The sequence below is a fragment of the Macaca thibetana genome, chromosome 1, assembly GCF_024542745.1.
Source record: "Macaca thibetana thibetana isolate TM-01 chromosome 1, ASM2454274v1, whole genome shotgun sequence".
Taxonomy (NCBI): domain Eukaryota; kingdom Metazoa; phylum Chordata; class Mammalia; order Primates; family Cercopithecidae; genus Macaca; species Macaca thibetana.
In genome coordinates, this window is record NC_065578.1 from 74,941,149 (window position 1) to 74,966,772 (window position 25,624).

At 40.4% G+C, this 25,624-nt stretch overlaps 1 protein-coding gene and 1 pseudogene across 1 annotated transcript in view; one reads left to right on the top strand and one right to left on the bottom strand.

The window, feature by feature from the left end:
• SLC44A5 (solute carrier family 44 member 5) overlaps positions 1 to 25,624 on the bottom strand; it is a 531,948-nt gene that overhangs the window by 464,588 nt on the left and 41,736 nt on the right. The window contains exon 2 of the mRNA XM_050805057.1: positions 18,142 to 18,234. The gene's annotated coding sequence lies outside the window, so the exon portion shown is untranslated. The remainder of the gene's footprint in view (positions 1 to 18,141; positions 18,235 to 25,624) is intronic.
• Positions 18,751 to 19,776, top strand: LOC126963174 (eukaryotic translation initiation factor 2 subunit 2-like; annotated as a pseudogene).

Here is a 25,624-nt window from a genome sequence, read left to right on the forward strand (position 1 = left end):
ATTACATGATTTTCAAAAGCTTCTAGGAGACATTAATTGGATGCGTCCTGTTTTAAGAATACCAACATATCAGTTATAACATCTTTTTTTTATTCTAGAAGGAGACAGTCACTTGGACAACTCACGCCATTTAACTCCTTTGGCTTTACAGGAACTCCAGCTTGTTGAAGAGCAACTTCAAAAGGCCCTTCCTTTTGTTTATTTCATACTTTACCTTCTCCCACAGGAATGATTCATCAAACTAATCGACCACTAAAATGGATCTTTTTGTCCAATAAAATATCTAAACGCTTGGCTACTTATATCGATCGTTTAGCTGAACTGATCATCAAAGGACGACATCACTGTCGACAACTTTGGGGAGGAGATTCTTCCTTAATTATCTCTTAATTCACTCATAGTCAGATCACTTATCTTCTTGCAACTTCTGATTCTTGGCAAGTTGCTTGCACTTCCTTTGTTGGACAATTTTCTACCTAATATCCTAAGTCTCCGATCTTTTCATTTTTTAGGCAACATTCTGTGTTGCCTTTCTCACCAATTTCTGTATTTCCTGTTCAAGGTCCTACCTTTTTTACTGATGCTAGTAGCAATAATAAGGCTGGATATTGGAGTGTTCATCAATCTCGAGTTACAGTTTATCCTTATCCCTCGGTGCAACAGGGAGAACTGTTTGCTATTCTCATGGTCTTACTTGATTTCCCTACTACTAGTTGTAACATTGTTAGTGATTCTCAATACGCCGTTTATGTTACTTCTTATATTTCTCAGGCCACTTTACCTCTTTGTGCTACTTCTTCTCTTCAAAAACTCTTTTCCTTGTTATCTTCTACTTTGAGCCAACGTCGAGCTCCTTTATTCATCACTCATCTTCGTTCTCATTCTCAACTTCCTGGACCATTAGTTCATGGTAATACTCAGATTGATTTGCTTTTAATAGGCCACCTACATGCTGCAGAACAAAAATATACTCTACATCACACTAATAGTTCTGGCCTTCAACGACGGTTTCATTTAACTTATAAACAAGCTCGTTCTCTTATTCGAGCTTGTCCTTCCTGTGCTCCTTTAAGCATTCCATCCTTCCATCCTGGGGTTAATCCATGAGATGTCCCTTCTTTTGGACAATTAAAGTATGTTCATCATACCATTGATACCTTTTCTCATTTTCAATGGGCCACTCCATTGCCATCTGAGAAAGCTGATTCTGTTATTACACATCTCTTAGCTTGTTTTGCCATCTGGGCATTCCTCTTATACTTAAAACTAATAATGCCCCTGCCTATGTCTCTCATAAATTACAAGTTTTCCTACAACAATACAATATTCAACATATCATCGGTATCCCGGGCAACAGTCAAGGTCAAGCCATCATTGAGTGCGCAAATTTAACTTTAAAAACTTAACTATTAAAACAAAACAAAAAGGGGGAAATGAGCCCCCCAGAAACCAGATTTTGAAACCAGATTTTGAAGGTTCTTTTTACCTTAACTTTTTTGAATCAATGGAGACAATTGCAAGATTCTGCTGCTGTAACCCATCTTTCCTCACCTCCCTCGGTGATAGTCCCCGCTGACAGTTTAAAGGTTTGGTATCCTAATGAAGAAGGTAAGTATGTTCAAGGGCAAGTTCTAAAACAGGGACGGGGCTATGCTCTTGTCCTTACAGGGAGCGGACCTGAGTGGTTTCCTACAAGATGATTGAAACCCTGTTGAAAAGAAAACTGGATTCAGCATGCATTTCTTCCTTTGTTGGATGTGCCTCGGAGGGGGACTTATTTCTCTTAGTGAGGCTTTGTATAAATATTGGACTTATATTCCCTTTCCGCCCTTGTATCAGGGAGTCGCCTGGGGGGAGGCGGAAATTAAGGTTTTCACCAATGACACTACTTGGATGCCGTCCCCCTATATAGACAAGGACAATATAGAATGGGAAACGGGAATTATAAACAACACATATCAATTTGAGTGGAAGGAGTTCCAATATGTATAGGAAATAGTTCTCATTGTCTCCGAAAATCGCATGAAGCCTGGGCTGTTCACTATAATCATAGTCATGTGGCTGCTAAAACTGTTATTATTGTAACTAGAAGCTTTTAATATAATCATACTGTATATAGTAATGAAACTATTCCTAGTTCTTTACTTTTTTATCCTATTCTAGAGGTTTCTCCTAATATTGAGGTGCTGGAGTGACAACAATGTCGGGGAACTAAACCCCGGATTTTATTAGAATACAATGGAATGTAAATAACTGATTGGAGTGTGCACGGTGATTTTCAAATAAAATTTAGTCACATACCGTTGAAATGACACTGGGTAAATAAAAGTATTGCCGCTAACAGTAATGAAACCTTGGTATGGCGTGAAGGAGGCCTGAAGTACAGAGTCATCTTTGGAAGTTGTTAGCTGCAGGCGATGCCATTAGCACTTTTGTGGGGAATATGTCCCTTAATCTTTCTAACCCAACTAACTCCTTTCATATTCAGTTATATCGAAATACCTCCTGATGTATTATTGCTTGTGTCCGTAAGCCCTACCTATTATTAGCAGGGAATTTGACATGGGATAATGATACGGGGATTGTTAATTGTACAGATATGTGTACATTTTTGTCTTGCCTCAATCATTCCTGGTGGCACAACTTTACTGAGGATATTTATATCCTCAGGGCTCGTAAGGAAATTTGGCTACCTGTTAACCTTACGCGACCGTGGGGGGCATCACCTCTTGAAACTTATATTTGGACTTCTCTCCAGCGAACCCGCCGTGCCCTTGGACTTATAATTGCCTCGGTGATGAGTCTTGTTGCCATCGCCTCCACTGCGACCGTAGCAGGACTCGCTCTTCATCAAAGCATACAAAATGCTAAATTTGTGCAGCAATGGCACGAACAATCTCACCGGTTATGGCTTCAACAACGAAACACTGACTCTCAACTTGCTGAAAGATTGGACAACATGGAGCAAGCATTGACATGGCTTGAAGATCAGCTCACTGTACTCAGTACTCGGATGACATTACAATGTGATTGGAACTCCACTCAATTTTGTGTAATGCCTGTACCTTTTAACATCTCTCAAAATTGGACTGTAATCCGAAAATTATTAGTAGGCCATAAAAATATTAGTTTGGACATCCAAGAGCTCACTCAGAACATTTCCGAAGCATTTCGACAACAATTGCATGTGTTGTCTGGAACCGTAACCCTGCAAGAGCTGGGTCAGCGCCTTGCTGCCTTTAACCCATGGACCCAGATGAAAACATGGATTTCTACAATCTCCGGAAGTATATTGTTTTGGGCACTCGAATTGGGTCTACTTCTTTTGGTAATCCGATGCTCCCTCCGTCGCCTCCAAAAACAAAAGAAAACATGGGAACCAATATAGGCTACCTTTTTAGGATTGAGGCAAAACAAAACAAAAAGGGGGAAATGCAGGGGCCTTTGAAAACAGTATGCTGAGAATAGATAGGGCTCAAGGACAGTATCTCCAATTGAACTTTTAATGAACTCCCATAGGCGCCAAGAAGGCGGGCAGATAAGGAAGAGCATAGAAACAAGGAACTGAGTAGAAGGTTACATGTGGGAAAAGAAAGTTTGTTTTGCATTGCATTCTTTCTGCTGACATGGGGTTTATAGAGTATAAATAAAGTGAGGCGGAGGCTCTGAGTGCGGCCGCCATGTTCTCTGTGTGTCTTTGTCTTTTGTGTGTTCTTTCATTCTCCACCACCCCTGGCACGGACCCCAACAGTTTGTGTCTTCTCTGATTTCCTTTAGCAGTGGTTCACAGTTCTTCTTGAACAGGTCCTTTACTTCCCTCATTAGCTGTATTCCTAGTATATATTCTCTTTGTAGCAACTGTGAATAGGAGTTTTTTTCCAAGATTTGGCTCTCTGCTCATCTGTTGTTGGGGTATAGGAATACTTGTGCTTTTTGCACATTGATTTTGTATGCTGAGACTTTGTTGAAGTTGCTTATCAGCTTAAGAAGCTTTTGGACTGAGACGACCACTCCCTTACACCTTATACAAAAATTAACTCAAGATGGATTAAAGACTTAAATGTAAAACCAAAAACTTATAGTTAAAATTCTGGAAGAATATCTAGGCAATACCATTCAGGACATAGCCCTTGGCAAAGATTTCATGACAAAAACATCAAAAGCAACTGCAACAAAAGCCAAAATTGACAAATGGGATCTAATTAAACTAAAGAAATTCTACAGAGCAAAAGAAACTATCATCAGAGTGAACAGACAACCTACAGAATGAGAGAAAAATTTTTGCAATCTATCCATCTAACAAAGGTCTAATATCCAGAATCTACAAGGAACTTAAACAAATTTACAAGAAAAAACAAACAACACCATTAAAAGTGGGCAAAGAACATGAACAGATGCTTTTCAAAAGAAGACATACATGTGGCTAACAAATATATGAAAAAAAGCTCAACATCACTGATCATTAGAAAAATGCAATTCAAAACTGCAATGAGATATCATCTCATGCCAGTCAGAATGGCAATTATTAAACAGTCAAGAAACAACATATGTTGGCAAGGCTGCAGAGAAATATAAATGCTTTTACATTGTTGGTGGGAATGTAAATTAGTTCAACTATTCTAGAAGACAGTGTGGTAATTCCTGAAAGAACTAGAGCTGGAAATACCATTTGATGCAGCAATCCCATTACTGGCTATATACCCAATGGAATAGAAATGTTTCTATTATAAAGATACATGCACACGTATGTTCATTGCAGCACTATTCACAATCACAAAGACACAGAATGAACCCAAATGCCCATCAATGATAGACTGGATAAAGAAAATGTGGTACATATAGACCACGAAATACTACGCAGATGCAGCCATAAAAAGGAACAAGATCATGTCCTTTGCAGTGACATGGATGGAAGCCATTACTCTCAGCAAACGAATGCAGGAACAGAAAACCAAACACCACATGTTCTCACTTATAAGTGGGAGCTGAACATGGAAACATAGGGTGGAGAATAACACACACTGGGGCTTGTCAGGAAAAAATATTGGAAGGGGGAGCATCAGCAAAAATGTCTAATGCATACTGGGCTTTATACTTAGGTGATAGGTTGATAGGTGCAGCAAATCACCATGGCACACATTTACTTATGTAACAAACCTGCACTTCCTGCACATATACACTGGAACTTAAAATTTTATTCAAAGGGATAATAACAGAGAACTTCCCAAACCTAGAGAAAGATATCAATATCCAAGTACAAGAAGGCTGTAGAACACCAAGCAGATTCAACCAAAAGAAGAGTACCTAAAGACATTTAATAATCAAACTCTCAAAGGTCAAGGAAAAATAAAGGATTCTAAAAGCAAGAGAAAAGAAACAAGTAATATACAATGGAGTTCCAGTATTTCTGGCAGCAGACTTTTCAGTGGAAGCCTTACAGGCCAGGAGAGAGCAGTATGACATATTTAAAGTGCTAGGGAAAAAAAAGTTAATCCTAGAACATTATACCTGGTGAACATGAAGGAGAATTAAAGACTTTCCCAGCTAAACATAAGCTGAGGGATTTCATCAACACCTAAAAGAAATACTAAAGAGAGTTCTTCAATATGAAAGAAAATGACATTAATGAGCAATAAAAAATCATCTAAAGATACAAAACTCACTGGTAATAGTAAGTACAGAAAAAAAAACACTAAATATTATAACACTGTAATTGTGATATGTAAACTACTTGAGTAGAAGGGCTAAAAGTTTAACCTATCAAAAATAATAACTACAAAAACTTTTCAAGACATAGATAGTATAATAAGATATAAATGGAAACAACAAAAAGTGTTGAGTTTTTGTTTTCTCCTTGCCTGTTTATGAATTTGTTTATGCAATCAGTGATAAGTTGTTATCAGTTTAAAATGATGGCTTATATTATTTGCAAGCCTCATGGTAACCTCAAATTAAGAAACATAAAACCGATATACAAAGAATTTAATAAAGCAATATGTTAAAACATATCACCAGATAAAAACAGCTTCACTGAAAGGAAGACAAGAAGGAAAGGAAGAAGAAAGAGAATACCACAAAACAACTGGAAAACTAATAACAAAATGGCAGGAGTAAGTCCTTAATTACCAATAATAACTGCAAATGGAACAAATGCTCCAATCAAAAAACATAGAGTGACTAAATGCATAAAAAAAAGGATTCACTGCAATCATCTGTTACCTATAAGAAACACATTTCACCTATAAAGATATACATAGATTGAAAATAAAGGGATGGAAAAAGATATTCCATGCAAACAGGAAACAAAAAGGAGCAGAAGCAGCCATACTTATAGAAGACAAAATTTGTGTACTAGTTTGTTCTCATGCTTCTAATAAAGACATATGTGAGACTGGGAAATTTATAAAGGAAAGGTTTAATAAACTCAGTTCCACATGGCTGGGAAGACCTCACAATTATGGTGGAAGAAAAAGGAAAAGCAAAGGTACATCTTACATGGTGGCAGGCAAGAGATTCAGTGATCTGAGATTCAGAGATAACTGTGATTCAGTTATCTCCACCTGGCCCCATCCTTGACACATGGGGATTATTACAATTCAAAGTGAGATTTGGTTGGGGACATGGAGCCAAACCATATTAGTGCATCCTTGGCCCCTCCAAAATCTCATGTACTCACATTTCAAAAACAGTTATGCCTTCCCAACAGTCTCCCAAAGTTTTAACTCATTTCAGTATGAACTCAAAAGTCCAAAGTCTCAACTGAAACAAGGTAAGTTCCTTCCACCTAGGAGCCCATGACATCAAAGCAAGTTAGTTACTTCCTAGATACAATGGGGATGCTAGCATTAGGTAAATATACCCATTTCAAATTGGAGAAATTGGACAAAATAAAGGAGCTACAGGCCCCATGCAAGTCTGAAATCCAGCAGTGTATTCAAATCTTAAAGCTCCGAAATGATCTCCTTTAACTTCATGTCTCACATCCATGTCACACTGATGTTAACAGGTGGGTTCCCATGGTCTTGGGCAGCTCCACCTCTGTGGCTCTGCAGAATACAGCCCCACTCCTGGCTGCTTTCACAGGCTGGTGTTGAGTGTCTGCCGCTTTTCCAGATGCATGGTGCAAGCTGTCGGTAGTTCTACCCTTCTGGAGTCTGAAGGATGGTGGTCCTCTTCTGACAACTCCACTAGGCAGTGCCCGAGTGGGGATTCTGTGTGGGGCTCTGACCCCACATTTCACTTCCACACTGACCTAGAAGAGGTTCTCCATGAGAGCTCCACCCTTGCAGCAAACCTCTGCCTAGACATCCAGGCATTTCCATACATCCTCTGAAATCTAGGCAGAGCTGCCCAAACCTCAATTCGTGCACTGGCAGGCCCAACACCACATGTAAGCCACCAAGGCTTGGGGCTTGTACTCTCTGAAGCAATGGCCTAAGCTGTACTGTGGCCCCTTTTAGCCACAGCAGGGATGCAGGGCACCAAGTCCCAAGACTGCACAAAGCAGCAAAGCACTGGGCCTAGTCCACAAAACCATTTTCCTTTTCCTAGGCCTCCCAGCTTGTGATAGGAGGGGCTGCTGTGAAGACCTCGGACATGCCCTAGTAACATTTTCCCCATTGTCTTGAAGATTAATATTTGGATCCTCATTACTTATGCAAATTTCTGCAGCTGGCTTTAATTTCTCCTCAGAAAATGGGTTTTTCTTTTATATTGAATAATCACGTTGCAAATTTTCTGAACTTTTCTGCTCTGCTTCCCTTTTAAGTATAAGTTTCAATTCCAACCCATAAATTTGTGAATACATAAAACTGAATGCTATTAAGAGCACCTTTGCTCCAGTTCCCAAGAAGTTCCTCGTCTTCATCTGAGGCCACCTCAGCCTGGACTTCATGGTCCATGTCACTATCAGTATTTTGGTTAAAGACATTCAACAACTCTCTAGGAAGTTCGAAACTTTCCCACATCTTCCTGTCTTCTGAGTCCTTCAAGTCTCTGGGAAGTTCCAAACTTTCCGACACTTTTGTGTCTTCTTCTGAGCCCTTCAAACTGTTCCAACATCTGTCTGTTACCCAGTTCCAAAGTTGTTTCCACATTTTTGGGTATCCTTATAGCAGCACTCCACTCTTCTGCAATACCAATTTACTCTATCAGTCCATTCTCACACAGCTAATAAAAACATACCTGAGACTGGGTACTTTACAAAGGAAAGAGGTTTAATTGACTCACAGTTCCACATGGCTGGGGAAGTCTCACCATGACGTACAATCATGTGGAAGGGGAAGCAAACATGTTCTTTCCACATGGTAGCAGGAGAGGGAAGTGCTGAGTGAAGGCGGGGAGAAAGTCCCTTAAGAAACCATCAGATCTCATGAGAACCCACTCACTATCATGAAAACAGCATGAGGGTAACCACCCCCATAATTCAATTACCTCCCACCAGGTCCCTCCCATGACACGTGGGGATTATGGGAACTACTGTTCAAGGTGAGATTTGGGTGGGGACACAGCCAAACCATATCAGAGGTGAACAAAATAATGCTTTTTGTAGCCACTTGCACACGTGTGTGTATATGAAGAATATTTCAGAGGGTGAGCAATGTCACAAAGAATAATAAAACAAGCAGAGAAGATGGAATATTAGGAGTAAGTGGGGAATGCTGAAAAATAAATATAGTCATGGAAGCCCTCTTTAATAATATGAGATTTTCACAGAGACCTAGATGAAGTAAGAGAATGAAACATTGCAGCATCTGGAAGTAGAGCCTGTTAGCAAAGGTCAGTAAGTACAGAAACCCTGAAGCAGAAGTGTATTTGGCCTTTTGAGAAACAGCAAGGAGGCCATAAATGATGGGAAGAAGCATAAGGAATGAGGTCAAAGAGGTAAGAAGGAGTCAGATATTGCAGGATCACAGAGATTATTGAAGGGACTTTGGTTTTGCTTTTAGTGAGGTGAGAAGTAATTCAAGAGTTTTCAGCAGAAGAGTGAAATGTATTATTTGCATAACTCTAGTGAAGTAGGAACTCAGGAAGTTGGAAGCTCTTACAACACATCCCTACAAGGGAAGAGAAGATAATTGCTAGGAGCAGGGATTGCTGTGGATAGCTACCATGTGGACAGATTCAGGATATATTTGGATAGTACAGTCAACAGGATTTGCTGAACGTGAATGTATTTGGACAATAGAGTAAACTGGATTTACTGATGTATGGATGGAGATATGAGAGGAAGGGAAGGGTCAAGGATGATTCTAAGGTTGTTTAACCTGAACAATGTGGTAAATACTAATGCTTTTTGACACAGGAATAATACAGAGTGGTCGCAGAAGAAAAGAGAATTCCAGGCAGGAATTTTGCATAACTAGCAAAAGGAAACTTTTGAAAGAGCTACATAAGCTAGGGACTGTAAAACAGGATGTGTGCCAACCTAAGACTGACTGGACCCAGACTGGGTCCAATCTGGTGCTAAATTTGACCTAGGTTTCACCTAGGACCTCATTATACACTCATTAACATACTAAATCACACACCCACCAGCACCATGACAGTTCCAGGAATACCCATATCTCCTATAAAAGTGAGTGGCTCCATAGTGCTGAAAAATCTTCAACTTTTTTCCAGCAATCTTTTTTTTTTTTTCATACAGAGTCGCACTCTGTAACCCAGGCTGGAGTGCAGTGGCACCATCTCCACTCACTTCAACCTCCACCTCCTGGGTTCAAGCAATTCTCCTGCCTCAGCCTCCCAAGTACCTGGGATTACAGGTGCCCGCCACCACACCTGGCTAATTTTTGTATTTTTAGTAGAGGCGGGGTTTCACCTCTACTAAAGTGGTGAAACTTTACTTGGCAAGGCTAGATTGAAACTCCTGACCTCAGGTGGTCCGCCCACCTCAGCCTCCCAAAGTGCTGGGATTACAGGCATGAGCCACCACACCCAGCCTTTTCGAGAAATCTTTATGAATATTTCACCACTTAGATAAAGAAACCCATAAGGGTAGAAGCCTCAAATCTCATTGGATGTGAATCTCTCTCCAGGACACTCTCACTTCCCTTTCTTGTGTACTTTTTGCTTTGGAATAAATCTCTGTACTTTCACTATTTTCCAACTCTTCCTTGAATTCCTTCTTGCAGTCGTGTCAAGATCCTGCACACCAGCAGGAGTCGAGGTCCTATGGGCATTTGCGGACCTCACCTAGCCTGTTAGTATCACCTTTATGGTCATCCAGCCAAGAGCCTTGTTGCCCCCATTTTAGGACCAGCAGCAGTTGTTAAGTGTCACTTTGACCTTAGTCAAAGTCTTCTCATTCCCTGAAGTTATTGCTAATTTCTTCCTTGTTCCTCAGAGCTGACTACAGCTTGAATCCCCTCAGTCACAGTGCCTCTGCTCTTTCTGGTTGGAGAGCAAACCTTGTTTGCCCTGATGAGTGACAAGTGGAGGTGGAAAGGTTTCAACCTACACCAAGTAGTTCTGGGATGCCACAGTCTTTCCTGACAGGAGGCTAATGAAGGTGGTAGGGTAAAGTCTCGTACTGTGCAGTGCTTGGCTAGCCTCCTAGGAGCACTATAACTTTTCCCAAGAAGAGTCTTCCATTTTCCCAAGGAACCAGTTGTGGCAAGACACTGACCCCAGTTGGGAACTATTTTCTCTTTCCCATCTTTGTTTAAACCTTGCTTTCGCAATTTTTCTCTTCTGTGCTCCTTCTTCATACTTCACTCAAAAGCTCAGTAAACTTTTTGGACACAGCAAGATAGTTCTTTTATATATTGCCCTCTGGAATGCCAAATCCAGGCCTTTGGTTCTTAAGAGGTCCTTTCGAGGTCCTTGTTTATTGGCCGTGCTGAATCATCTCTATTCCCAAGTTTTACTTGATAATAAGTGTTCAGATAGATATTGCATGCTCACTGCTTTCAAATTAGGCCTGCAACTCATCCTTCTTGACTTCAAAAGCTCTCCTATTTTCAAAGCCTCGGGGGCTGTGAACACCTGAGCAATGCTAGGGCTCTGGGGAAACACCTGGATTTCAAGGCAGCCAGCAAAGGAAACAGGGACATTTGTCTCCCTGGAATGGCCATGGAGCTGGCAAACTGTAAGGGCCATACTCATGCACTCAGCATTTTGTAAAGGCCAGAACTGGTCCCTCTGTGAGGGAACCATACTGTTATTTCCTCCCCTCTTCCACTCTTTTTATGTCATATGAAGGGCAGGTCAAGGTATGGGTAACTCTCTTTTAGAAAATGTGGTGTAATGGCCAGAGAACAGGATCCTAAATTTTAATACGTCTTGCAATTAGACCTCTTTTGTAAATGCCAGGAGAAAAAGACTGAAATAGCATATGTATAGTCCTTCATGGCTTTTTATCAGAACTTTATCCTTCATGGGAATTGCCACCTTTGTGGCACCTTTGCTCATACTCCTTTGGGGGAATCAAATGGGAACCAGATATTCTAGATAGTTATCCTTTTGGGATATCCTTTTGGGAAATGAACCTCCCCAGAGCCTTTCTCAGCATTCTAACCCAGACCCAGCTCTGGTACTCTCAACACCTCCCTCTCAACCCAACTCCACCTTCGACTCCTCTGTCTTCTCCTAATTCCACCATCTCCATCCCCCAGACTCCCACTAGCCTACCTCCTTACCAACCTATACACCCTTCCATACCAAAGGAACAGAGTCCTGCCAGGGTCACCTACAGTGGTACTTCCTACCTTCATGACCATTCTAAGTTATGCCCACTTAGGGAGGTGACCAACAGGGATGCTGGGACCATTTGGGTGCATGCACAATTTTCAATGTCTCAATGTCTGATCTAGCACAATGTAGGCAAAGGTTGGGCCATTTTCAGAGTATTCAACTAAATTAATGGAGGAATCTCAGGCTCTCTCACTCTCATTTCAGTTAACTTGGAGAGATATTCAGATTACCTTGTCCATGTGTCACACCCCTCAAGGAAAAGCAGCATATTAGGGTGAAGACTCAGGCTTATGCTGATAACTTGTGGTATGGGGACTCAGCAGTACATTGTAGGGACCACATCTGTGCCTAATAATGACCCTAATTGGAACTACCAACAGGGCCAGACTGGTCTAAGAAAAAGAAATCATATGGTGACTTGTTTAGTGGAGAGAATTAAAAAAAAAAAAAAGTACCACTAAACCTGTGAACTATGACAAAATAAAGGAAACAAGGAAAGGATGAAAACCCAGCTTTGTTCTAGAGGTGCCTCGTGGAGGTCCTGAGAAAGTACACTAATATTTACCCAAGTACTGATGCTGGCCAAATTTTACTAGCAACATACTTTATTAGCCAGTCAGCACCTGATATCAGGAGAAAACTGCAGAAATTGGCTTTGGGATTCCTAACGCATATTCATCAAGTACCTGATGTGGCCTTCAGGGTATTCAATAATAGAACAGGGCTGAAGAGGATGAAAGGACCTAGTGGTAACAGACGGTGGGATAGATAGCAGGCCCAAATGATAGCAGCTGCTGTAAGTGGTACCCTGCAACCTCAGGGTCACCCAGGGGGGCACTTCACCCATGGACCAAGCAGGCCTAACAGCAAACCTGCCGGCAAGGATTGCTGTTTCAAGCATGGGAAACCGAGACATTGGAGCAAGAACTGTTCCAGCCAGGGGAGCCCTACCCAGACCCTGTCCTCACTGCAAGTAGGAAGATCATTGGAAAAGAGATTGCCCTAAGCTCCTAAGGGAGAGGAGAACGCCCAATGCCAAATGACCATAACTGAGGACTGACAGGGCTCAGGGTTCCTGGCAGCTCCCACGAAAGGCCTGGTCATCACAATTGAGGAGCTCTGGATGACTCTTGATGTGGCAAGTATAAATATTAATTTACTGGCCAGGCAGTGGCTCATGTCTATAATCCCAGCACTTTGGGAGGCTGAGGTGGGCAGATCAGGTGAGGTCAGGAGTTCGAGACCAACCTGGCCAACACAGTGAAACCCCATCTCTACTAAAAATACAAAAATTAGCTGGGCATGTGGTGCACACTTATAATCCCAGCTACTTGGGAGGCTGAGGCAGGAGAATCACTTGAACCCAGGAGGCAGAGGTTGCAGTGAACTGAGATTGTGTCACTGCACTCCAGCCTGGGTGACAAGGCAAGACTCCATCTATAAATAATAATAATATATTTCTTAATTGACATGGGGGCCAGTTGCTCTGTCCTAAATGGCCACTGTAGGCTTCTATCCTCCAGAAGCTCCACTGTGTACTTTACCCTTGAACTGCAGGATAGAAAACTGTATGGTAACTCATGAGTTTCTAGTTATGTGAGAATGTCCTACTCCTATATTGAGATGGGACTTCCTAGCCATCCTTGAAGCCACTTTACATTTATCAGGCCCTGAGGAGCCATTCTTACTGGCAATGCCTGGTTTTTCTAAGCCAGCCTAAAAAAAAAACTGATTTCTCACAAAATTAGATCTCAAGTAGACCCACAAGTATGTGTCTACTCAAATGGTCAGGGAAATAACAAAAGGCTTTATCTTATAGCTGAACATAGACAAACATGCACAGTAGAACCCCATGGCAAAGCAACTCATGCTCAGTTAGTGATCATCTCATTAAAAGACAAAAATAATTTCCCATACAAGTGTCAATATCCCCTCAAACCAGAAGCCAAGCAAGGACTCCAATCTCTAATTGAGAAGTTTATAAAACATGGCCTCGTGGTTCTATGTCAGTCTGCTTGTAATACTCCTGTCTTCTCTGTTCAAAAATTAAATGAAGAATTTCATCTAGTTCAAGACTTATGAGCCATTAATGAGGCTGTAATTCCCTCACATCCTATGGTGCTAACCCTTATACCATACCTATCCAAATACTGAGAGACACCAATTGGTTTACTGTATTAGATCTTAAGAATGTTTTCTTTTGTATTCCTTTGCACCCTGACTCTCAGTATTTGCTTTTGAGTGGACTAATCCTGAAACTAGTATTACTCAGAAGTATACCTGGTGGTACTGCCTCAGAGCTTTAGGAACAGACCTTACTAGTTTGAAAATGACTTGGCATGAGTATTAAGGAACCTGGAGCTAGAAAATGGAGCCATATTCCAATATGGGGATGACATCCTCGTATGAAGTCCCACTAAAGACGACTCAGATAAGAATCCCATTCAAGTCCTAAATTTCCTGGGAGAAAGAGGGTATCGGGTTTCTCCATCCAAGGCCCAGATTTCCAAACTGGAAGTAAAATATCTGGGGCATATCCCAAGCCTAGGAAACCAGATCTTGTCTGTTGAGTGAAAGGAGGCTGTCTTAAAGGGGTGACCTCCACAAATGAAGAAGCAACTCAGAACTTTTCTAGGCATGGCAGGATTATGCAGGACTTGGAACCCCCAGTATATGAGGCCCTAACAATGCCAGACCATGAACCACTCAAATGGTCGGGGAAATAACAAGAAGCTTTATCTTGTAGCTGAAGAAAGAGGGGTTTGCACAGAAATAAACCGTACCTGATGTTCTTATATTAATAATTCAGGATTAATTAAACTGCAAGTTTGAAAGATTTACCAACAGGCTACCTGGCTACATCATTTCAATAACCCCACCACTCAAACCATCTGAGACTCTGTCAAAGAATACCTACCAAGTGTGATCTGGTTCCTACATTTCCTGGGACCTTTAATAGCTACCTTATTACTACTAATCTATGGTCTTTGCTTGTTTAGCCTCTTTGTAAAGTTCGTGTCTTCTAGGTTGCAACAGTTCCATGTCGAAATATTGGTCATGCAAGGATTCCAACCAATTCCTGCCTCAGATTCAGACTCTCCTGATGACTCACCCCTGGAATCCTAAGACTAGGCAGCTGGAGACTCCCATTCCCTTTCCAGGCAGGGCCAACACCCCTAATCATCAGGAAGTAGATATAGAAGACTAACCTCCTCCTTCATCAACACTTAAGAATAAGGAATGGTGTTTTACTCCGTTCTCATACGCTACCAAGACTACTGGAGACTGGGTAATTTATAAAGAAAGGACGTTTAACTGACTCACAGTTCTGCATGACTGGTGAGGCCTCAGGAAACTTACAATCATGGCAGAAGGTGAAGGCGAAGCAAGGCATGTCTTACATGGTGGTAGGCAAGAGAGACAGAGGCAGGGAACTGTCAAATACTTGTAAAACCATCAGATCATGAGAACTCCCCTCACTATCACAAGAACAGCATGAGAGAAACTGCCCCCATGATCCACCAGGTCTCTCCTTTAACATACGGAGATTATAATTTGAGATGAGACTTGGGTGGGGACACAGTGCCAAACCATATCAGATGGAAATCTCTGTGAGGGGAAAATGAGACAAGAATAATACAAGGTGGCTGCAGAACAACAGAATAATCCAAGCAGGAGTTTCACATGACTAGCGAAAGGAAGCTGTCAAAGTAGTTGCATATGCTAGGCATTAAGACCCTGAAAAACCATAGTGTTGGCCAAGCTGGGTAAGACTGACTGGACTCAACATAGTGCTAGATTTGATCTAGGTTTCACCTAGGACCTCATTATACACTCATTAACATACTAAATCACACACCCACCAGGGCCATGACACTTTCAGGAACACCCATATCTGGTGTAAAAATGTGTGGCACCATAGTGCTGAGAAATCTTCACTTTTTTGCAGGAATTTTCATGAATATTCCACCCATTGGTTAAAGAAACCCATAGGCCAGTTGCAGTGGCTCATGCCGGTAATCCCAGCACTTTGGGAGGCTGCAGCAGGCAGATCACTTGAGATCAGGAGTTTAAGACCAGTGTGGGCAACATGGTGAAACCTTGTCTCTAATTTTTTTTAAAAAAAGAAGAAAAGAAAGCAAACAACAAAAACAAAACCCATAAAGGTAGAGGCCCCAAACCCTGTCAGGTGCAACTTTCTTGAATACACATGCACCCCCTTTTCTTGAGTGTGTACTTTTCGCTTCCAGTAAATCTCCATTCTTTCACTATTTTCCAACTTGTTCTTGAATTCCTTCTTGCGACAGTGTCAAGAGCCTGAACACCAGCCAGGGTCAAAGTCCCACCAGCATTTGGGACGTCTCCTAGCCTGAGAGGAAAATTCGGAATTTAGTTTCGTATTTGTTAAATTTGACAGGTCTTTTAGACATCTAAAGGAAAATGATAGCAATGAGATGTTTTAGTCTAAAGCTCAGAGGAGGGGTCAAGGCTAGTAATATAAATTCTGAAGTTGTTAGCATAAAAATGGTGTTTAATACCACGCTACTAGATAAAATCATCTAGAAAATGAATATAGAGCAAAGACAAGCTACAGAGTGAAATCAGTTTCCCTGGAAGCAGAGCTTGAGACAAGGACTAGAGGCACTTGATTTACTGAGAAGTCTCTCCTCAAGAAAAACTTGTAAGGCCATGAGGGAAACAAAATGAAAAAGGGGGAAATCTGAGTAACAATATGGTCTCAGATAAAATATAGCCTTCTCCTAATCCTTGGTTGGAGCATGGTTGGCTTAGAGCCTCTGAGAGCTAAGTTGACCCACCCTGAAGCAAGGAAGCTGGGCATTCATACTCTTGAATCAGTCATCGGCTACAGTGGGGAGGAGTGGGGAATATACTTCCAGTCATTTCCTGGGAGGCGGCTCCTATTAGACAAGAACAATTCTCCAAAGGTCACAGGGATAAGCCTATAACTAGGGTACTTATGGCAACTGGGAGATGAGTAAACCATCTGATTCAAGAGCTCTGGTTAGAGCATCAATGTTGGACAAAGTCAAAAATTTGTAATTCTGCATGATGAGGAAGAATCAGCAAAGGTAAAGGCAGTGAGAGGAAGAGGGAGTAATGCCCCAGAAACCATGTGGAAAAAGTATTTCAAGGAAAAGATGCAAATAAAACATCAATCTAGGAATAAATTTAATTAAAAATGTGAAAGTCTTTTTACATTGCACACTATAAAACATTATTGAATGAAATTAATGAAGACCTAAATAAATGAATGAACTTACCATGCTCATAGTTCAGAAACTTAATTTTATGAAGATTTCAATTTTCCTCAAATTGATCTATGAATTCAATGCAATCTCAATCAAAATCCCAGCAGGAGTGTGTGTGTAAATTGACAAACTTATTCTAAAATATATGGAACCACAAAGGGCTAAAAATAATAAAGAACATTTTGAAGGATTTACACAACCAGATAACATGATGTATTCTAAACTGTAGTAATTAAGAAAGTGTGGTATTGACCTATAGATAAGCAAACGGACCAACAAACAAAATATAGAATACAGAAACAGACCCACCCATATAGGGTATATGATTTATGATAATAGCAACATTGCAATGCTCTTGTAAAAGCATGGTGTTTTCAATAAATGATGCTGGGCCAACTGGATATGCAAATTGGAAAAAATCATGACTCCTATCCATACACAAAAATTATTTCTAGATGGATTTCATATCTAAATGTGAAAGGTAAAAGTATAAATGTTTTCAAAGAAAGGAGAATATTTATGCTTTTTGGGTAGACCAAATAGCTCAATAGGATTCAAATAGTTCTTAACATAAAAAAAAAATTGGTAAGTTGGACTCTGTTAAAATTAAGAACTTCTGTTTACTAAGTGACATCATTAAGACAACAAAAAAGCAAGCCACAGGGTAGGAGAAGTTGTTTTCATTGTATATATCTAACAAAAAAAAGAAAGTTTCAAGAGTATGTAAAGAGTTCCTGCAAGTCAGTAGCGAAATGACAGGCAATTCAATAGATATGACAAAAGATTCAAAAAGACCCCTCACAAAACAAGACATCCAAATGGCCAATTGACATATAATAAGGAGTTTGACTTCATTATTCCTCAGGAAAATGCAACTGAAAACCACAAGGCAATCACTATATACCCACCAAAAGACATGCACAAGGATATTCACATCAGAACTACCCTTAATAGCTAAAAATTGGAAATAGCCCATCAATGGTACAATGGATAGACTGCAGTGTATGTGTGCAATGGAATTCTATACAGTTATGAGAATGAATGAACTACAACTATGCATAAAAACCTCATGAATATCACAAACATATTGTTGAATAAAAGCACAAACACAGATGGGAATACACTGAGTTATATTTATATAAAACTCAGAAACAGGGCTGGGCATGGTGGCTCACACCTGTAGTCCCAGCACTTTGGGAGGCCAAGGCAGTGGATCACTTGAAATCCAGGAGTTTGAGACCAGCCTGGGCAACATGGCAAAATCCCATCCCTAAAAAGAAAATACAAAAATTAGCCAGGTGTGGTGGCACATGTCTGTAGTACACACCATTCTGGAGGCTGAGGCAGGAGAATCATTTGAGTTTGGGAAATCAAGGCTGCAGTGGGCTGTGATTGCACCACAGCACTCCAGCCCAGGCAACAGAGCAAGACCCACTCATAACTAAATTAATTAATTTAATTAAATAACACTCAAAAACAGGCCAAACCAATCAGTAATGTTAAAAGTCAAGATAGTATTGACTCTTGGATTGGGGTAGTGACTGAAAGGGGACATGAAAGAACTTCTGGAGTTGGAAATAATTCTATTCCTTGACCTGTAGTCTGATCACAGGGACGTGGTCATTTGGTAGAATTTCATCAGCGAAGGCACATTTCCAAAGCTTGGAGGAGAGGTTGACCGGATGTTGTTCCCTTACACTGACGCAAAGCCTAGTGCAGTTGTGGGAGAGGTATCTGCAGAAACAGTGCTGCCACCAGGGACTGGGGCTGTCCTGTCTGACTTCGCGTCCGAGCCGAGCCCACTTGAGCCGCAACCATGTCTGGGAATGGGATGGTTTTTTATCCAACTATGAGTAAGAAGAAAAAGAAGAAGAAGAAGCCTTTTATGTTAGATGAGGAAGGGGATACTCAAACAGAGGAAATTCAGCCTTCAGAAACAAAAGAAGTGGAGCCAGAGGCAACCAAGGACAAGGATCTGGAAGCTGATGGAAGAGGACAGCAGGAAAAAAGACGCTTCTGATGATCTAGATGACTTGAACTTCTTTAATCAAAAGAAAAAGAAGAAAAAAACTTTGATATTGATGAAGATGAAGAATGTGTAAAGGATCTTAAGATTGAAAATAATGTTCAAGAACCAGCTGAAGCAGAGGATGACCTTGACATTATGCTTGGCAATAAAAAGAAGAAAAAGAATGTCAAGTTCCCAGATGAGGATGAAATACTAGAGAAAGATGAAGCTCTAGAAGATGAAGACAGCAAAAAAGATGATGGTATCTCATTCAGTATCTCATTCAGTAATCAGATAGGCCCTGCTTAGGCAGGCTCAGAAAGAGACTACACATATGAGGAGCTGCTGAATCGAGTGCTCAACATCACAAGGGAAAAGTATCAAGACATGGTTGCTGGGGAGAAAAGGAAATTTGTCATGAAACCACCATAGGTTGTCTGAGTCGGAACCAAGGAAACTTCTTTTGTCAACTTTACAGATATCTGTAAACTATTACATCGTCAGCCCAAACATCTCCTTGCAATTTTGTTGGCTGAATTGGGTACAAGTGGTTCCACAGATGGTAATAACCAACTTGTAATCAAAGGAAGATTCCAACAGAAACAGATAGAAAATGTCTTGAGAAGATATATCAAGGAATGTGTCACTTGTCACACATGCTGATCACAAAATGCCATAGAAGGACACACGATACTATTTCCCACAGTGTGAAACTTGTCATTTTAAATGTTCTGTTGCCAGTATCAAAACCGGCTTCTAGGCTGTCGCGGGTAGCGAGCACAGTTCCGTGTCAAAGCTAACTAATTTGCTAATCACTGATTTTGCAAAGCATGTTGTGGAGTTGTGCCCCAACAGGTTTGCCATCAGAGTGGATACACTTAATCTTGTTGTATTAAAAACAAGATAAGGCTGGGTGTGGTGGCTCACACCTGTAATCCCAGCACTTTGGGAGGCGGGCAGATGACCTGAGGTCAGGAGTTCAAGACCAGCCTGGCCAGTATGGTGAAACCCCATTTCTACTAAAAATACAAAAAAAATTAGTTGAACATGGTGGCACACATCTATAATCCCAGCTATTCGGGAGGCTGAGGCAGGAGAACTGCTTGAACCTGGGAGGCAGAGGTTGCAGTGAGCCGGGACCGCGCCATTGCGCTCCAGTCTGGGCAACAAGAACAAAGCTCCATCTCAAAAAAAAAAAAAAAAAAAAAAAAAAAAACCCACAAGTTAAAAAAGCTGGCAGGTTCTTTGGTGAGTGGTTGCTTGGTCTGAAATTCTTGCAAGACGCTGATGCACACGTTGTTGACATATTCATTGCCTCCTTTAACAACTGTCAGAGGAACATGATATGAGGTAAGGAGGTGCTTTTTTAAAATCGTTCATAGACTTCTGTAAAATGCAAGATAAATTAAAGTTATTATAACAGTGATTCTTTCAAAAAAAATTCCATCAAGCTGAATACCTACCCCAAGTACACTGTTTCTTCATGCATGTTGTGTTAAATCAAAGTTTACATTTAAAAAAATTGCTGAGAAGTTTTAAAAGGAGAGTAATGAGAAATAAGTATTAAATTTGTCAATATGGAAGTAATTGTTGGCCTTGGGAGAGGAGTTTCAGTGGAACAGTGGTAAGGAAAAGCTTTACTGGAATGAATTCAAGAGAGAGTAATAGGAGAGAATGTGAAGATAGCAACTATTAAAAATTCAGTTTTGCTTTAAAAAAGAGCAAAGAAATAGGATGTTAGCTGGAAAGGAATGTGAATTCAAAGGAGAGTTTTAACATAGAAGTTGTTAAGGCAAAATTGTATTCTAATGGAAAAGGCTAGCTAAATCATTTATGGGGCTCACAAAAAGAAAATGCAGGACCCCTTGTTCGAAGAACGGAAAGCTTTTTCCTTTCTTCTACGGTCTTTTTCGCCCTAAATGTCATGGCATTTTTTATTTTTTTATTACTTCATGTTTCTGTATTTGTTTTCCATTGCTGCTATAAAAAATTACTGCAAACTTAGTGTTTAAAACATCAAACCAAATTTTTCTTCCAGTTTTGTAGAAGTTCAACACAGGTCTCACTAGGCTAAGACAAGGTTTGGCAGGGCTACATGTGATTTTGGAGGCACTAGGAGGGAATCCACTTCCTTGCCTTTTTCTAGCTTCTGGAAGCTGCCTACAATCCTTGTGTTATAGTCCTCTCCCTTCATCTTCAAAGCTAGAAATGGTGGCTTGAATCCTTTTCACATTGCATCTCTCTGACCCTCTCTTTTGCCCATTCTTCTGCTTTTAATGACTCCTATAATTTGATCAAGCCCTCCAGGATAATTTAGAATAATCTCCCCATCTCAAGGTTCTCAATCTTAATCACATCTGCAAAGTCCCTTTTGCCATGTAAATGACATATTCACAGATTCCAAGGATTAAAGCATGAATGTCTTCGAAAGCCTGAGGTCTGACTCGGTCAACAGAATAATGGTTCCCCAAAGATGTCCATGATCTAAATCCTTGGAGAGGGAGATGGGACTACAGAAGGATAGTCGAAGAGATGCAACACTGATGGCTGTGAAGTAGCAATAAGGGGGCCATGAGACACTTCAATTTTGTTGACACCTTGATTTTCATCTCATGAGACCTGTACTGAACTTCTGACTTACAGAAGTTTAAGATAAGAAAATTTTGTTTAGGCCACCAAATTTGTGATAATTTGCTATACCAGCAATAGAAAACTACTACGGTCACACTCCTTTGGGTACACTGTCTGCTCCCTGACTTGGCACACACATTGCACATGCCACTCTAACCCTTTAGGAGCCTATACTGAGGCCCACTCTGGAGTTAGAGGGCAGCAGAAGTTGCTGGGCAGGAGAATAGGAAGCCAAGGACCCATCCTGGGGAGGCAGCAAGAGACAGAATCATATGAGAGCCAAGCACACGCTCTGTATTAGTGAGTTCAGGCTATTGTAAAAAAAATACCATAGATTGAGTGGGTTAAACAACGGATATTTATTCCCCACATTTATTCTTGTCATCCCTAAAGATGGCCATGATCTAAACCCCTGGAGAGGGAGATAGGAGGCTAAGAAATTAAAGATCAAGGTGTGAACCAGTTCGATGCCTGGTGAGGGTCCTTTTCCTGGCTTGCAGATAGCTGCCTTCTTTCATGTCCTCACATGGTAGAGAGAGAAAGATCTGGTCTTCCTTCCTGTCTTTATAAAGACACTAATCTCATCATGGAGACCTCACTCTGATGATCTTATCTAAATCTAATTATTTCCCAAAGGCCCCAACTCCAAATAGCATCACAATGGAGATTAGGGTTTCAATATATAAATTTGGAGTGGGGGGACACATCAGTCTATAGCATGCTTCGTTGTCTCATTATACTTTACTTACAAAACAAAAATCTAAATATAAAATTATTATGTGTACAACTACAGTGGTTGAATGCCAGTTAAGTTGATCCTGCTAATGGGAATGATCCAGCAGACTGGGAAAACCAAAAGTAAAAAACAGAGAGCGAGAACAATTCAGAAGTAAAGATAAAGAGTTTGCATAGATGAGAAAGGATGGGATTCGTTTTCTTTTTCTGAGACAGAGTCTTGCTCTTTCACCCAGATTGGAGTGCAGTGGCACGATCTTGGCTCACTGCAACCTCCACCTCCTGGGTTCAAGTGATTCTCCTGCCTCAGTCTCCTGAGTAGCTGGGACTTCAAGCGTGTGCCAACATGCCTGGCTAATTTTTTTTGTATTTTTAGTAGAGACAGGGTTTCACCATGTTAGCCAAGACGGTCTCAATCTCCTGACCTTGTGATCCGCCCGCCTCAGCCTCCCAAAGTGCTGGAATTACAGGCATGAGCCACCGCACCTGGCCCAAGTATGGGATTCTATGCAGAAGTAGAAGGGTTGACCTTCAATAGTAGCATTAATGGTTTATTTCATGTAATAGGAGAGGAAGCAGAATGTATCTGTACATGTGCTGGTAAATTGTTTGATGTGGTTATGAAAGCAGGTGACAGTCCTCTTCTTATTGCTTCTGTTTACTCATTGGTATTAGAACTTTAATATCTAAAAAGGAAAGGAAGGGAAAAATGAGAGAAAGGAGAGAAAAATATGTAGGTAGTTTTGAATAGAGAAAAAGTATGTAATATTCTTCTAGGAATGTTTATGAAGTGGGTAAATATAGTAAGATTTCTAGAACCCTCATGAGGGTTGGTCAGTTTGAAATGAGACCAGTCAGTCTTTAGCCTCATCTCCGCTGGGAACAGATGCAGAGTAGCCAACAAGTTAGATGTAAGTGTGATGGAATTGTGCCAAGTGAGAACAGTGAAGGAAAAAGGGGCAAGAGTGTTGAAGGTATATGCAAAAGAATGATTACAGTGATGAAACATGGAATCTAAATCATGCAAGGAGCGGAAGTGAGGACATAAAGGAGTAAATAGAGTAAAGATACTAGGGCAATGGATTGGAGACCTAGTGGTCTCAAAGAATTGCTGAGGTTGGGGTATCAGAGACTGAGCTGGAAAGATAATTACAGTGAAATGATCAAATGGAGTCTGGACAGGTAGGAATTCTAGAGTTCTGGCTGTGCCCTGTGAATTCATTCACTTCTGGGGAAGTTTGGTGCCATCTGATGGCAGTTTTCAATATTGGCCTAAATATTGGGTTATATTCTGGCCTCTGATTTGCTTGGACTTTCAGAAAGCAGAAGTTATCCAGGAATTTCCCAGTTACCTTGGTATCCATTTCAGCAGCCCCATTTAGGATTTGGATTAGGATTTGGGGGAACAAACCCTCTGCCTCCCTGTTTTTCAAAGAGTTATCTGCTGTTTGTTCACCTGGTCTTACTTTCTTCTCTGTATCCCCTACCCCACAGAAGATAGCTCATATAGATTTGAGAATGGGTATTGAGTCAAAAACCAGAGCCAACAGCCAATTAGATAATATCTAGATTCAAGTTACTGAAGTGTTTCTTATCCCAAGGCAGTATTGTATTTTAAGTCACAAACCTAATAAAAATGGTACAGAAGAGTTCTGAGAACTGAATACCAGAGCCCATCAATGTGTACAGGTTCAGGACATGAGGAGAAACTAGCAAAGGAAAAAGACATAGAGACCAATAAGGTAGGAGAAAAACTAAGGAAATAGGATATCCTGAAAACCAAGTGAAGAAAGTGACTCTAGAAGAAGGAAGTGATCAGCTGTGTCAAATTTTGCTGCTAGGTCTAGTAAGATGAAAAATAAGAACTAACCATCGGTTTTAGCAAGATAAAAACTAATTTTGATAGGGTTGTGGAGCAAAAGCCTCAATGGGGAGGGTTAAGAGAGAATGGGAGGATGAGAAGCGGAGGCATTAAATCCATACGGTATAAGTCTTTTGAGTTTTGCTGTGGAGAGCAATGAAATGGGATGATAGCTAGCAGAGGAAATGGAGTTGAGTTTTTTTAAAGATGAGAGTGATAATATCACATGTATATACCAAAGGAAATGACCAAGTAGAAAGGCAAATGTTGATGTAGAAGAGGAAAATAAGAATTACTAAAGTAATACCTTTGAGTAGGCAAGAAGGAATGGATTCTGTGAGACAGAAGTGGAGGATTTGGTCTTATGTCAGAAAAACGGACTGTTATCTACAAATAATAGCAGGTAAGCAGAGTATAAAGGTGTAGATACTAGTACGTAGAAAGAGGTGGTAATGAGAGTTTGTGAATGTTCTATTCTGATTGCTTCAATTTTTCTCTTTTCTTTAGAATCTCCTGAGTTATACAACTTGAGGAAGGGAGCCATTGGTACATGTTAATTTCCATTTTTTAAATCAAGAATCCATTTTCTTCCTAGCATTTATCACTACTGTAAAAAACATGCCTATTTCTCCTTGTTGTTACATGTAAATCTTATTGGAATGGTAACTCTTGAGCAAGAATACTGTGTTTTTTCGCTGCTATGTCCCAATTAGATTAAGATGTGGGACATAGGTACCTTACCTCATAAGGTAAGAAAATGTCACTCTAATATTAAAATAAATTAGATGTTACATAGAAACACTGTAGAAATCTTTACTAATAGAAACAATACTCAGTAAAATCTATGTAAATGTGTAATTGATAGAAATTGCACTGCCTTTAAAGTTGTATCAAGAAGTTTAACATATCTATCATGTCTCATTGGGAAACTACCAATTTAAATGAATACATGAAAAATATAGTATGGGAATTTTTATTATGATAAGTCATTCAAAATGGAAGGTTGTGATAATAGCTTTTGTGGAGTTGGTTAAAAGCGAGGTTGGCTGGGACGCTCAGCATTTGACATATTACTTGGCATATTAGTGGAGCAAAACAACTATTTTCATTCCAAATAATTTGATGACGATATTTTTACCAAAAAAATGTTAACCAGTTTCTAGAAGAACTTCTGATTAATCAGACAGAACTATTCCAAGGGTGAAAAAGGCAATTGATTAGACTACTCACTTTTTGGGATCAGCTCTTTTTTGCACTTAATTTATGTCACCAAATTTAATTTCATGAGTGGATATAACCACCATCCTTGTGCAGATGATCATTAGAAGTTACAGTAGCAGACATTCTGCCCACTGAAATTTATGATTGGCATTGGAATTTACAAACTAGTTTCTGTTGACTTTGGCTAACAGATATCAGTGCCCT